Consider the following 16,411-nt stretch of genomic DNA (forward strand, 5'->3'; position numbering starts at 1 on the left):
ATAGTTGCTCAGGCTTCTCTGTATGATGAATGGCTGTGAGCTGTGAGGACAGATGAAACAAATAGCTCTCCCTGCTCTAACTATAGGCCTCTGTCTAATGGTGCTTCAATAGCGAGGTGCCGTCAGCCCCTTTCAGCCCAAACAACACTAAGTATTCTGCTCTTCTGGTGGTGCAGCACACAAACTTATCTTGTTCTCCATTTGTTCATTTTCAAAGAAAATGGAGATTTTAAGAAGAGGATCACTGAAGTAACGGGGGGGGGGGGGGTATCAACAATACACCTGCTTTATGTGAGCACAAAGGTTTATATATGAGGCTTTTACAACAGCCTTGATAAAAAAAAATGTAGCTCTACATTGTGCAGTATTATCCATGTTGCATTTCCATAGAATTTCACATGCAGATCATTTCTGAATTCGACTGGATGTGTGGAACCTCTGTGACAGCACTGCAGCTCTTGGAGTGGCTATGACTGGGAACAGTAAGAGCGCAGATGTGTGGACATCTGCTGTACCTGTGAAAATCCCATTCAATGGATTTACATTCACAGTCATTCAAATTGCAAGGTGTGTGACATTTTATTGCATCATGCAGCAACCTGCGTCAAGAGATAACATACACACACACACACACACACACTCCAAATAGGCTCTTTTAATGCTGCAACTGTCTCATTGTTTGAAACTAATATCCAAAATCAAACACATCACACAGTATCAATGTCAAGGAGCTGGAATATTTACACATGTTTAGTGTGTATCTGATCAATAAGCTGTAGATGCAGGTCACCTCTGACTTCGCTATTATCGGTCTGCCGAAGGCCTGACCTGATGGTTCTGTCCAAATTTCTACATCCACTCCTGTCCACACACACTCACATGCAGGAGAACTTTAGTCCGTCTCACCTAGTGGGTCACGACACATACTATTACATTTACTACACAAAAATAAAAACACAGACATAATAGGCTGAAACCGAGGAACAGATGGCAGGTGGAGGTACACCATGGAACAAAGCTCTCAAACTTTTAGATTGGCCGCTTGACAGCAAAACAAACCGCAGTGTTTTCTTATAAATAAAAATTATATTTCAACAACATTCAATCCAAAGCTGCTGCTGTGCATGTTTAGTAAAGCCGCCGTGTTCCAGGAGAATGGCAGGAAATGTCAAGTAGTTCTCCGCCTTTGTCTAACCTTTCTGTGCTCCTGGTCAATCTTTTTATTAATCAATAATTTGAGTTGCTGTTGGTCAGAGCTTGAAGTGTTTAGTGACGACAAGTTGCAGAGGTAGGAACAGATTTTTAAGTGTGAAATATAAAATAAAAAGCCAATTTTATGCTTCGACGCTTACTCTAAAATGCAGAAAATCAAAATGAGAGTAATTTGCAGGAAAGATTCAATAATAAGCATGTGACGGTTCTCATGAAAGTGTCTCAAGGACCTTAAGACTTAAGACTCCCGGCTGTTAGTTTTAACACCTATCTTAAAGAAATAAAACTGAATTGAAGTCACAAGTGAACAGTGAACAAATAAAACCCCTTTATAAAAGTGAATTTGGGTAACACCACTCTTATCTTAACTATTATCTGTTCACTGGGGCAAAATTATCCTTATTGTGTCCTTTAGATGCTATTTGTTACCTTGTAATTCTGCTGGCATAATGGCCGTCCATGCGTTTCTCTCAAATAGTTTTTATGTCCTTTTATCCCCTAATGAAAGGATAGTGAAATTAGGTTCTGGGAAATCTCACTTTGGTGGTTACAGAAGCTGTGTGTGCAAGAGAAGCAGCAGTAGAAAGGTGCAAAAATTGATACAAAATTGATGTGATTTAAGACGAGGTACTGTTGAGGTGAGGTGATTGTTTGCAGGTACATGCAGTACCTGCAGTGTACCACTTGTTTGGCAAAAACACACACACACAAAGAAAAAAAACAAAAAAACTTGTGTATTCTTACAAAGGGTGAGTTGATCTCAAATCAGCCTCTTGTCCTTTTTCACATTCTGCAGAATGAGATTACCAGGAACATTCTGTGGCTTCAATCAGCAGTGACAGTTGGTGAGTAGGCGTGTACCATCAGGACAATGGCCAAAGACTGTGGCCAGTTGGTATTTCCTTTATTTTTATTTATGTGGATATGAGGAACCTCTGTGTTACTCCCTCTGAGAGCAATTACCTTCCAAAGAGGTTCATGCCGTTCTGTCTTTGCAGTGGTCATGGCTGGAAGTGGAGAGAGGGCTGGATTCCTCTGTTTCAGCGCACTCAATAACTGCAGTACCTATGGAAATCCTACTGAATGAATTTGCATTTAGGATTTTTCTGTATCATGCTGCAACCTGCCTCAAGAGATAAAAAAAAAGAAAAAGAAAAACCCTGATAAAACCTGACCAAACAGACTTTTTCTGCATCTCTTGTGCTGCTTGAACGACCGAGACTCCTGTAAAATCCTACATGAAACTGTTGCTCTGAGACACAAACGTGCTGCTGCGAACATTGTTTAATGCAATGTAAACATACTTTGCTTTGAAATTAATTGTCTGAAGACTGAAATTCCACATAAGCATGAAATCAGAATATGTTCCTTCTGAATGGAGCCAAACTGCCAGTCACATTGTGAGACGACAGCACCGAGGGCTTTCACTTCACTGTACCTCAGGCGAGGGTGCTGCACCCACTTAGTGAGCCGCCCACTCCCCTGCGTTGGGATGTGGGTATAATGTCTCGTTCCATTGGTCTGATGCCGCTGAAGGGTGCACTTTAAAAAGCTTCCTTTTAGTTCTGTGTCCCGACAGCTGACTACAGACGCTGCATTTTACATGTCAGAGCAGCAAGGGTTGATTCCAATCTTTGAGCCACTCATGAGATATTAATAACTCACCTGTGCGTGTTGGTGTTTGTGTGTGTGGGCGTATGTGTGTGTGTGTGTGTGTGTGTGTGTGTGTGTGTTAGTGTGAGTGTCTGTGTTTATGTGTGGTCAGAGAGAGAGAGAGAGAGAGAGAAAGTTCCAATCTCGATATTAAACACCCACAGCTCCCTCTAGCTTCTTCACTGTGAACAACTAACTGCTCCAGATGCAGAGGGGGTGGAGGAGTGTGTGTGTGTGTGTGTGTGTGTGTGTGTGTGTGTGTGTGTGTGTGTATGTGTATGTATGTGTTAGGGGGAGGGTCTGTGTATATTTGTCCATGCATCAAACTTCAACCAGGTTCACCTTGCATGCTCATTTGTCATGATTTACAGCAGGGACGGTGATCTGGACTAGAGCAGGGTCAGAATCAAGGGCCGATTTGCCAGACAGGCTACACTTCTTCTTCAGTGGTGTCTCTTGAAACAAACTGAAAATGCCTAACTATTTAGATGTTAAGCCAGTTACAACCGCGGATCAGCATATTTTCCCTCAAACCTTACTTTTACCCAGTTCTGTAAAGAAAGACTGTGTTTCTTTTTTCACACTGCAGGCACTCAGTAGCCTAACAATGTGAAATGTTCTGAGAGACAGACTATCAGAGACTCAGCCAATGAGCTGATAGAAAGAAGCAATGAGACTGAGGCTGAGCCACTAAAGAACAAATGAAATGAGAGAGAAAGAGAAAAGTTTAGACAAAGACGGGGTTTTACTGATGGATTTACTGAGAAGAAAAGTCTAAGCGAGCAAAGAGACAAACTGATAAACACTCCACTGAGATATCTGCTGCTGCTGCTGCTGCTGTAGAACAGAACAAACAATTACAACCATAGACAAATATGTCTATTTGTTAAAAGTTCAGCAAGTTAAGCTTTTATCAATACTGCAGGTGCTGCACAGGAGGCTTGTGCAGAGGATCGTTTCTGGTACGGTACAGAACATGCACAGGTGCACAGGTGCAGCAAAGGGCACAGATTTTTTTTTTCTTTTCAAAATACCAAATATCTATGTGTGGCTTTCATTTAATCATGTGACAATGAATATACGTGCCATATTGGCCACGCACGAGACGGAGAATCACTGTGACGATCATGCATTGACATTCTTGTGACTGTAACCGTTTTTGAAAACCCATTTTGCACCCTGCAGCATGTGAAAACAGGTCAATACTCCTGCAGGAAAAAAAGAAAACAAGGAAAATCTCAGCACACAACCCAGACTCTCAATAATGCACTGCAGCTTCATACCTTTACTTATTCTCAACAGCACAAAATGATTGGAAAAATATTATTTTTTAACATCCTCTCAAGTGTAGGGATAATATGAAGCATTACTTTCCACAAGAATATAATAGGCAGTAATGTGGCAATATAATTACAACTGGAAACAGCCGTTTTTTTCGCTGCTTTGCATTCACAAGTTGTGATGATTTTATTAACCTAGCTGAAAATTGTAATCAAACCGAGTCATAATCCCTCAGAGCATAGGTAGTGTTTCCCATACATAAATGTAATATATGACATATTTTTCCCTAAATCAAGAGTGATGTTGCCATATATATCACCTATATTATTGTCACATATATACATCCTCTGGCTGTATGAAGATATAATTTTATATCTTACAGTACTATATATGAAATACACATAGTACAATCTGTATATATATATATATATTAAAACATCTATATGATTACTTTTTTATATAATATAACCATATACGTTCACAATATGTATTTAATTTATATATGAAAGTTTATCAAAACAACACACATATTAAAATTCTGTATGCTTATATATGTTTTTCTTATTAATTTCTCATCCATTTTAAACATGTCTATCCTCCCATTCTGGGAAAGTGGTCTCAGACTTTTGGAACCCACTGTATATAATATCAACATATAGTGACAGGCTTTGGATATATATTAATGTAACATATGTCAACAATATAAGCATACATACATAAACATACATATTTGTATGAGCTAGACATATATATATTACATTTGCCTATGGGTTGGGTCAGTTTAAATTAAAACTATATAAAGTTTAGTGATACCAACATACACAGTATTGCAAACATACTGCAGCCTATAAGTATATGCTGAGAATGGAGAGTATAAAACCTGCAGAAAGTTATTTTGCTACTGATCTCAAAGAAAAGTTCAATAAAATATGACATAGCTGCTCTGACTCAGCAGAGATAAAAGGGTATGTTATATTTATGAATCAGGTGTTGAGTGCTGCATTATGTTTCTGCTGCTAATGATGATGAGCTGAGAAGAACAGATGGAATTTATTGATCCTTGTGGAGGAATTGGCTGCGAAATTGATATTTAAAGAACAGTCTAAGCCTGTGTACAGAAGTAATGTAATTTTACAGCAGACAGATTTGGTTAAACAGCAATTTCACCCCAAACATTGGCCCAAATAATCTGTAAACACCTCATGTTTACCCAGTGTTCTTCTTATTATTATTATTAGTGTTATTATTTTGGGGGTAACTTTTTGGATGAGTGAATCTGAAACTTTTTGGAGGTTTTGTTTCGTGTTCATGAGGCTATTTTCTTCCAAAGATGTAAACATATGATGCTCCTTCCAACTTTCTCCAACTTGAACAAGCATATACACTCTGATGCGACCCATTGGAATGTCTCCTGAAATAGCGCCCCTACGGCAGCAGGCGTACTGGACATTGGTTGTCATGGTTATAATAGTAAACACACAAGCTGGACCGAGAGCAGCATACCTTCTTTTGTCGTCATGGTTACTATATTGACTGTTATGGCTTTGTTAGGTTTAGGGACAAAAACTACTTGGACAGGTTTAGGAAAAGACCTAAAATAAGTACTTCCTCAACATTAGACGATCTTTGTTGTCATGGTTACAATAATAACAACATTGTTAACATTGTTGAACAGTCATTGATAATAGAAAAAACATAAACAAACAAAGTAGTTTCACATGGGAATCTAACACCGCTCTCCTGAGTCACAGTCCTGTGTTTTGTCCATCCACCACAACCTCCTCCTCACATGAACTTTGTCGCTCTTTATATTATTACACCGCACTTTGATGTCGCCCTAACAAAAAAAAAAAAAACATAACTATGGCACATAATAACCTGCTGCACAAACAATCTGTGGGCTCCTTTTTTACAGGACGGCAGTCTCGTATGAGATTCTCTGTTTAACTGCAGATTGATTTGAAAACTATGCACTGCATTACTGCACAACAGTAAAGTAACTCAAAAACAATATGAACACACAATTACACAACAGGAGTAAATCGAGGGGTCTACCAGTAAATGGATATAGAAATGAATTATGGCTACTTGAAAACAATGACCACTTGAGGCTGGCTCCAAAAGTGAGTCAATCCCCAGAGACTCTCATGTTAAAATGCCCAACTTTACAGCAGAAATAAACATGTACGGGGAATGAATTTTTATATAACTTACCTGTTGAAACTTTATTGAGGCTTTAAGTTATGCATAATTGAGTGTGTGGCCGTTTTGAGTGACAGGTGGTTACACTCACAGTCCACTAGCTGTCTGCCTGGCGTCACCTCAGCTAATTCCAGTCACTGAATGTGACGCCTCAGTCATATTTGTGGTGTTGGTGCCTTTTGGAGAATTTATCATGCAAATTTCAGGCAATAGCTAATATAGCTTCCTGTGAGGTTAATTGACTAATAGAACCTGAGGAAGTCTGTGCTCCTGTGTTTTGAGGTGAGTGAAATTTTAGTATAATTTTATTTATATTGTAGCATTAATTAGCAGGTAAGAGTGTCTGTGCTCCCACACCTGGCCTGGCTTGTTATCTTAGCTTGATAATCTGTTAATTAGCCAGCAAATGAATTAGCCTTGGGTTAGCCTCCGAGCAGGATGCCCCGACACTGAGCTGTGCTGTGGATGCTAACAGGAGTTTATGCTTGCCACAGTTATTAAACCGGCATGCACTGAAGTCTCAGCTGCATACATGCCCCTCCTCTTTGCCCATTAGTCGGGAGTTAGGTGGAGTCAGGCACTGCCAAGATGGTGACGGAGCAGCTCACTCTGAGCTTCAAAACAGCTCTTCAGAAACCTATGGGTGATGTCACGGATGCTACAGCCATCTTTTTTTTTTACAGTAGATGCGTGACAGTTGCAACAACATTAAACATACATAGTCAGAATACATCATTTGTGGTAAATAGGTAACACCATGCTTTAACATTGTCACTGTCATTGAACAAAGACTTCCAGATGCCTTCCTGCACTCTGGCAAACATCTGGACTTTATGACTAACTGCTGATGAAAAATTACTTGCTAACGCCCTGCAGTGGCTCTTTAAGGGCTAAAATTGGTGCCAGTTTAAATCCCACAAAGAATTAAAAATCCAGCGCCCTTGATTATCATACCCTCACTGGCTCAGTGGCTCGGCAGTCAAAACTTCTCGTAGCACAGGGCAGCCCCAGATTTGAAATGCATGAATGTGAAGGAGGACACTGTTGAAAAGTGCATGTGTGAAAAGTTGAATAAATACAATTTGGAATAAGATCTTCTCCTCTGACACCGTGACCTGCAGAGCCTGGAGTTTGACTCTCGCCTGCATGTGCACCATCACACTCCTCAGCCACATGGAGGGGAATGTGCCTGCCTGCTCAGTGTGTCTAAAGCCTTGTCCCCTGGGATTAGTTTTACTCGATGTTGAGTAATGTAATTTTCACCGGCACAATTCCGTGATTTTCGTTCCAAGAAGAACACAGTTTTTTGTTGTTATTGCTTGTCACACTGTAGGTTAGATAACCTGATGTTTTTTCTGTACAGCCAAGCATTCAGACTCAATGAAGTCGACTGCATTTTTCAATACCTGATTATAAAGATAAGTCATTAGAAATATATTGTTTAGATAAATATTTTAAAGTTGTGGTACCAAATGTAGAACTCAGAGGTGGAATAAAAGTTCAAACAGAGGAAGTTTTTGTAGTTGATCCAAGATCCAAGGTGGAGCGAGACACAGACTACAGACAGGGCAGACAGTGGTGGGGCACAGGAAGAGGTCTAAGTTGAGTTGCAACATGAGAGAGACGAAGGCTGAACGTGGCAGGTAAAGCAGGAAGCCCGGGAGTTATAATAATCTGAGGTTCATTCAGACAGAGGAATAACCCGGGAAAACAACACAGATCACCGGGAAATTACTTGGAGACTGGAAAAGCTAGCAATAGCATTACCACGTAGTGGAGTGGAGTGAAGACTCAGACGTACAGTATATGCTGCTACTTCAGGTGTATTTAATGAGTTGATGTGTCACAGGTCTGCAGGTGAGTCAATGGAAAATGGGAGACACGAGAGACGGACAAACAGGGGACAAACAAGAAACACAAGAGGAGGAACTAAAAACATATGTAAAAATAATTTATTAAATTATTAGAAATAGAAACAATTTCATATATTTAAATTTTATGCCTTGTCCATACAATAATGTATGTTTATGTATATATGCATATTGTAAACATATGTTACATAAATATATATCCATCCTAAAGCCTGTCAATATATGTTGATATATATATATATAAGCCAATGTAATTCAAATGTATGTTGTTTTAATAAAGTTACATATATAAATTAAATATGTACCATTAACATATATGGTCACAACATGCTATACCATATGGGAAATTCATCATATAAATGATAGATTTTGATATATCTACATATGCAATTTTAGTATGTGTATTTCATATATGTTATAAATGTAAATGTAAATAGTCATATATTCAAAGAAGTATATATGTGATAATAATATATCCCCTTATAGTTGACTATACATGGCAATATCACTTTTGATATAGGTACATATATATATCATATATTACAGAGATGCTGCTTAACTATGAAAGATATACCTTGTTAAAAACTTAAACTTTCAATTTTCATTTTTAAACATATATGGTCACTGAGGAATTAACTTACATGTGAGTTCTGTTGTATCACAATCTTTCTGTCAAACTATGTGTGGAGTAAAATATCTGTGATAAGAAAAAAGGAGCGGTGATGTGGTGATGTAACAGTTTATCAACACCAATTAACAACATGAACATGCTATTTACATTTTCAGTTCTGTTTTACCAGTCTTTCAGGCATGTATGTGCACGAGGTCGGCTCGTTATATAAATTTGCATCAATATGTATATGTGTTTACAGATGGTTTGCTTCTGAGTGCCAAACAGGCACAAAAAATGCTTTGCTTTTAACCTCACACATTTGGCTCACTGCTGCTTCGCACAAGCTGAGGTGCAAAGCTAGTCAGAGTAGCTGTCAGGCTGTGTGCCTTCTGGCATTTGGTGGTGGTCTGTCAGTGCAGTGTAAGATACATGCAGGACCATCGCGCACACTATCAAGGCAAAACTCAGACCTTAATCACAATATGCTGATGCCTCTCTTAAAATGATCAGATGAGCATCTTGTTGGTGAAATTCATGTCATTGTGGTGCAAAAAAAAAAAATAGTGTGACAGCAGAGAAAGTCTTAACATGTTGATGTGTTGTGTCAACACAGCAGAAATGTTATGGTTTATATTTTATATTGAAGGCTAAATTGAAACTATCTAATGTATAACACAGACTATGTTATGACAGCAAGTATACATGCATGCATATATCTATGTGCATATACAGTAGTGTATATGTATATATTCATGTGTACATGTATTTATGTACATATATATGTGTACATATATCATAAAGTGTGAATATATTGATCAAAACTTAATTTAAAGGTCCAATATTGTATAAAGTGAGTTTCCATGTCTTCTTTGATTATAAAGTAGGTCTAAGTTCTATATTAATACTGTGAAAGTATCAAAGCCTCAGTCCACAGAGAAATGCACACAGCCTGTATTCAGAAACTGAACCTTAAAATGAGCCGTCAGGAATTCTGGAACTTTGTGATGTCACAACAAAGCAGTCACTGCCCCCAGCCATGCCCAAAGCCCCGCCCACCCGGACCCACCATACAACCTTGCAGGATTTGGTTTACCTTTTCTATTTAATCACTCAGAAAAAAAACAGTGAGCCAATCAGAAGAGATCAGAGTCTCTCTTCTGATTGGCTCACCAACCTGTCGTTACTAGAGCTCCAGTGACAAGCCTGAGAGAGCAGGAAGTAAAACTACATATAAGTACAAACTGCATGTTCATATGTATAGCTCAAAGTTAATTTATCAGTGTTTGCAGCATATAAAAAATAGCGTTTGTGTGATTTCAGTATTTTTATATTATATCATGTTTTATAAGTGTTTTTGATTGCTAGTATATTTTTGTAGTCATTGATCTTATTGCATGCTTTTAATGTGTGTATTTTAATTCCATGTTTTAAATTCCTGCTTCTGAACACTGGACTGTAACTCCCATACCTAATTACCTACACCTGGTTGAGCTTTTGTCTCTGATATATGTGTGTGTTTTTCTTTTGTTTTTTAAGCCAACCCAGGGAGAGCATGCAGATTAATGCATCAGTGGTGTGGTTGAAGGAAGGGTAAATTGTAAGAAACTTTCCACACTACTGATTGCACTGGCAGCCTCTGTCTGAGCTTTTCAGTCTTCACTTTGGGTGTTGGAATTCACTCATAAGGATCGAAGCCACGTCCTCAGAAGTATTCTTTTAAGAGACCAAGTTATTTGGTCAGACACACTTCAGCTTCATTTCTTAGAGTCATTAAAGTCTTTCATCTGGGTGTTGGACTTCAAAATTCACTGAGCCTCATAAAAATTGAACCTCAGAACTTCTAAGCAGTCCTCTAACACACTGAGCTATTTAGTTAAGGAGTGTTTCACTCATTTTTTTTTTCTCAGAGCTTTTGACTCTTTCCTTTGGGAGCTGTCCAAAGGGAAAGTGAGGACAATCTTTGGCAGGTCGTGGAGGCCAAGTGGAAAGGCACTAGAGTAACAGAAGTTTTGAGGTTGTGGGTTTGATCCTCAGGCAGCTTGTTGTACTTTGAAGTCCTGCACACAGAGAACAGACTCAAAGGCCATGAGATGTAGAGCATGGCTGGACATGTACACATACATAAATGTGCTACATCAACCTGTGTATATATGTACGCAGTGTGTGCTGCACTGAATATTGCATTCAGTATATATATATATAATATATATATATATATTATATATATATATATATATATATATATGTGTATATATATATATATATATATATATATATATATATATATATATATACATATAGTATGTGTTATTTGTTTATTATATATTTGTCAGTACTCATTCATAATATCACATGTACAGTAGTGTGTCATTCATGTGCGTATCATAGTGCGTATGTCTGACCTGTTACATATGATTCACGGTTCATGTTTTTCTGACACTTACAAGATGTTTTAGTGCCTCCGCAAAAAAAAAAAAAAGCAAACAATGATATTAAGCAGCGTCCGTCATCTGTAACTGTTTCACTCTCTCCTAGATAAAGTCACTGTTTTTGAGATTATTGCTCTCATAGTTACAGATTTTTACTGCAGGTAGGACGAAAGGGAGCAGCAAGCAGGGGAGACGGGGGGTGGGTGGGTGGGTGGGTGTTGTTCAGGTCAATTGGCCTTGAAATAGAGGCAGACTCCACCTCAGGTTAAAATGGGCTCCTTTTCCCCTGAAAATATTCATGAAGCAATTATAATTCATATGATTAACAGGGAGGAACACAGAGGAACTGTGATGAGCATTGTAATTATGGGATTTGAGCAATATTTGAGAGATAAGGGTGTTTGTTTGTTTTTTTTTCTATGTGTGTGTGTGTGTGTGTGTGCGCGCGTGTTTGCGTGAGTGTGTATGCTTTGACAAGCATGCAAAGCGCAGTTGACTTGATAGGGAAGGTAAAAGCCGAATATCCTTGAGCTCTTGCTCCCAGAGAACCTGCGTGGAATTGCCGTCATCAATATTAATGAAGCGGACGAGCAGCAGGTCCGTGTCCGACCACAAAAGTGTGTTTTTATCATAATAATCAAAACGATCTATGTTTATTGCTCATAACTAAGATTCTTTAGTGTCCTCATCAATGAGAGGATTAATTTCAGGTATCAAGACAGAAACATGTGTTTCTCTGATGGAGACCATGTTTTTCACTTCTGTCCAAATCTCAGCTGTTGATTCATATTATACTGTTGTCAAAAGAGAACACATGTTCTGTCTGTCTCTCTCTCTCCACCCACTTACTATCTGTCCGGATGTACTCCACATCTCCCTATGGCTAGAGACTCCACTGTTTTTTGTTTTTCTTGTTGTTTCCATCTAAAAGTTGTTTCTTTGCTTCACAGATAGATGAACATGAGTGCTTCAGTCTTCCTGCTGAATCGATAGTGTGTGTGTGTGTGTGTGTATGTGTGTGTGTGTGTGTGTGTGTGTGTGTGCGCGTGTGTGTATGTGTGTATGTGTGTGCATGCATGCGTGTGTGTGTGTGTGTGTGTGTTGGGGAGTTTATGCATGAACAAATAAGAAAGGTGTGCATGTGCAGGAGAGTGTGTCTGTGAGTGTGTTTGCACATAGGGGTTTGCAATCCATCATAGAGCTGAACGTTGCTATAGAAATACACTCCTCAGCCACATGGCTACTGACACTGGGTCACATTTAATCTATACATGAATATGTTTGGAACTTTGAAAGGGCACCTAACTTTGTGTGGCATCCATTACAAGAATTTACTGTTGTGATCCTCTAAGATTTGGTTTCCATGGCAGCACAGCAGGTTCAAGGTGGCGATACAATTACAGCATAGGTAAACTTGCCTGAAATCAAAAGCATCACACAGTGCCTGCCTGTTCAGAGACACAAACAGAGGCAACTGCAAAAGAAAATAAAGATGCTTCACCACCGGGAAATACAAGGAGTTGAAATTTAAACTAATTTCAGAAGATCACCAACAGTGAGCTGCCTCCCTGACACGCTATATAGTAAACCAAAAGTGCTTGCAAAATAACTTTGAATGGAAACGATTTGAATTGAATATTATTATCCCCGTCTTGATAAATGAGGCAGTCTCTGAGCAACATGAGCCGACACTCTCACTATGTTCAATGCCGACAGACTTCATCTGTTGTCCCGCCGGCTCCATGGGAACAGGTAATCAAGTTTGGTGAGCTATTGTCTTGGAACGCCAGTCACCTGCCTGGTAATTGGAAATGAGTGAGTGTGTTGCGGAAGGACTGTTGCAAGATTTTGCTTGGGTGAGAGAGGCAGCAGGAGAGAAGGTGGCAGAGAGTGAGACGGGTTTATGAAGTGTGTGTTTTTTGTGTGTGTCAGCCAGATTGTCAGGGAGAGAGATGCTGGCATGGACTCTGCCAGTGAAAGCTTGCTGTCCCACAGGATTCCTCTGCAGTGATGACTATTGGTGTCTGCCTTCCCCAAGGGACCGCTGCTCTGTCATCTCAAGAACCGAAACGCACACACATGCTCACACACATACACACCACACACAGTCCTCAGAGACAGCAACCTGCCTTCCAGGTATCTGGTTTTTTGGGATATACACACTCCCACAATGCTTTACGGCTGCAAACGTGCTCCACATACATAGACACACGCACGCACACACACACACACACACACACACACACACACACACACACACACACACACACACAATGGCTTGTAAGGTTCAGCCAATACTACTCTGTGGCATCCATTATTGCCCAGTACAATGACAACAAGGTCATGCCTCGAGGAGATCTGCATTTTGTCAAAACTGACACCATAATGCTGCCTCCACTGCTCCTGCTGCCCAGGATTTATGCATCACTCTCAGGTTGTTCATTCTTGACATTCTCAGCTCAGTAGGTGGCTGGAAATCTTTGCAGCACAACAATCAATTCATATTTTGCAAGTGTTGCCATGTTTTTCTTACATGTAGAGGATGTAGGAAAACAAGAAAAGCACATTTAGTCGAGTAAATCGCTGAAGTCCTGGCACTTGAATATTTTCATTTTGTGTGACATGCGTACTATGTTCCACTTTTTTGATGCAGCGTAGTTTATAAAGCATTGATGGGCTTCAGCGTCATACTTGTTAGCATGCAGGTCGCACCACTGATGTCTTGATAGTGGATGAACCTTTTAGTAATAACTAACGCTCGCAACTGAAGTCCTGATGGCTGATAAAATGAAGAGCGTGACCCCTGTTTGATGGTTATTATCATTAATGGTTATTGATGTATAAAGTATGAATGAATTATTATTATAATAGGAAGAACCCTTAATAATAACCAGTAAACACTTAAGACTTGACTGCTGCTTATAAAGTAGGAAAGTCATGATCCATTAATGTTAAGCCTAAAGCTATTCTCATTAAAGGAGTTATTTATAAGTTTTGCTATCGCTACATAGCCAGCATTAGCATAAACAACTGTTTACTTACCAGTCTTCATTCCTTTACTCACCGAGAGCCGTCTCCAGCGCTGGAAAGCAACTAGCAACTCTTCCAACCTGATCAACTGTAAAGGTCGTTTTTTCCAACCCTCTGATACGACCCATAGGAGTTTCTCCTGAAATAGCACGCCTGCGGTGGCAGGTGTACTTGACCTTGGTTGTCATGGTTACAATAATAAACACGCGGACTGTTCAAAGAATGGCATACCTATCTTCATCGTCATGGTTACTGTAATAACGGTCAATGCTCGATTATGTTTAGGAAAAGATCGTGATTTCGGTGAATATAAGTACTACTTCCTCAACATTAGATGATGTTTGTGGAACAACGATAACAATGTGGTTAACTTTGTTACTCATGGAAAATAGAAACAACATGGGGCGTAATAACCTGCTGCACAAACGACCTAATGGCTCGTTCTTTACAGGAGGACAGTCTCAAAGCAACACCAATGTTTATCACCTCTTCTCTTTCTTCTTTCTGAAGTTAGCATGCTAACCAGCTAGCCCCAGCCTGTCTCGTCACTTTCCGACAACGGTTCGACGTAGTGTCCAACCTGCCCAGAAGATGCAGCGCTGCTCAGAGGGAGTATTATAACCTCTTGTCCAGTAAATGCAACAAGGTGAGCAACAAAAGAGAAAATTTAACAATAGCTCCTTAAATGTCCTAATACTGTTCTATGAAGCATTAACAAATGACCTATTATCCTAAATAAATCAATTAGCTGCAACCTATAAACCTTTTATTTATTTATTTATTTTTGTTTGTTGTAATGTGGTGAAACATACTCCATATACCAGCAGGAATATGTTTACATATGTCTACTAGAATGCCCATTAAGACACCAAGTGTAAAGGACTCAAGTCTAAACAACTCATCAGCAGGAAAAAATGGGTTTCAGACAAGTGTTAAACAGTGCAAAAATATTCAATCATTAACTCACATTTTGACTTCTGTACAAGAAGAGACAGAGGAAAAAAAAATGACAGCTGGTGAGACTGCTCAGCAGAGGGATTTGGCAACTCCAGAGCGTCTTACTCTTTCCCACAGTGATCCGTCCGGCTGAGTCCCACAAACACAAAGAACTGTGTTTTGGATCAGGGCATCGCTTATTACTGTGGCACAGAGAGGGAGAGGCAGAGGGAGAGAGAAGGGGCTTAAAAGGAGAGAAGGGAAGAGAGAAGGGGGTAAAGAGTGGGCCAGGAAAGGATGAGTGCCAGCTCTGCCTCCAGTGTCCATCTCAGATCCCTCCATCCTTCCCTTCATCATATCCCTCCATCCTGCCCCTCCACCTCCTCCTCCTCCTCCGTCCCAGCAGCTGGCTAGCGTTTACCCCCGCAGAGAAAGACCTCTCTGATGGTGCAGACTGAGACATCATTGTGTTCCAACTAAGAACAGAGTCTCTGTCTCTCTAAACTCTGCATGAATTCACACCCACTCTCTCCTCTCTCCTTCTCTCACATCGTCCTCTCTGTCCAACCCGTGGACTCCTTTTCATCCTCCACCTCTTCTCCTTATCCTCCTCTCCTACTTCACTTGATTTTCCTTATCTCTCCTCCATTTTTCTCATCCACCTCCATCCACCTCTTCTTCCCAGTCTCTCACGCTCTCACTGTAGCCGTCACTCAGGTCTCTGATCTCTGTGGACCTGGCTTCCAGTCCAGTTTTAATTGACTTGGAGCGACATGCAGCCGAGACGATAGGAGCAGTCCTCCTGGGGAGGTCGATATGTGCAGATATGGAGTGCTTCCAACACCAACTGGACTCCACAGTCAGCAGTGGCTGACTGCAGGGTATTAGAGGCGAGGGGCTTTTCAAGAGAGATTTTCGTATATTTTTAAGTGCTGTTGCAGAAATGAGGCCATGTGAGGTTCTTTGATTTGATGACATGACACAAATAAAATCCAAAGAAATTTCACAAACATTTAGCTTGAGTTCAACCGGATCTGCAGATGTGCATTCATTCTGTTTCAGTGTGTTCTTCCAGCTCAGCTTGACCCGCAAACAAATTAAACACTATGTTCAGGCACTTTATTTCCCCTTTCAGTCTTTAAATCAACAAGCTGCAATGTCCAAGTGTCCATACTATAATTAAA

Source organism: Seriola aureovittata, chromosome 10, assembly GCF_021018895.1.
Source record: "Seriola aureovittata isolate HTS-2021-v1 ecotype China chromosome 10, ASM2101889v1, whole genome shotgun sequence".
In the NCBI taxonomy this organism is placed as follows: domain Eukaryota; kingdom Metazoa; phylum Chordata; class Actinopteri; order Carangiformes; family Carangidae; genus Seriola; species Seriola aureovittata.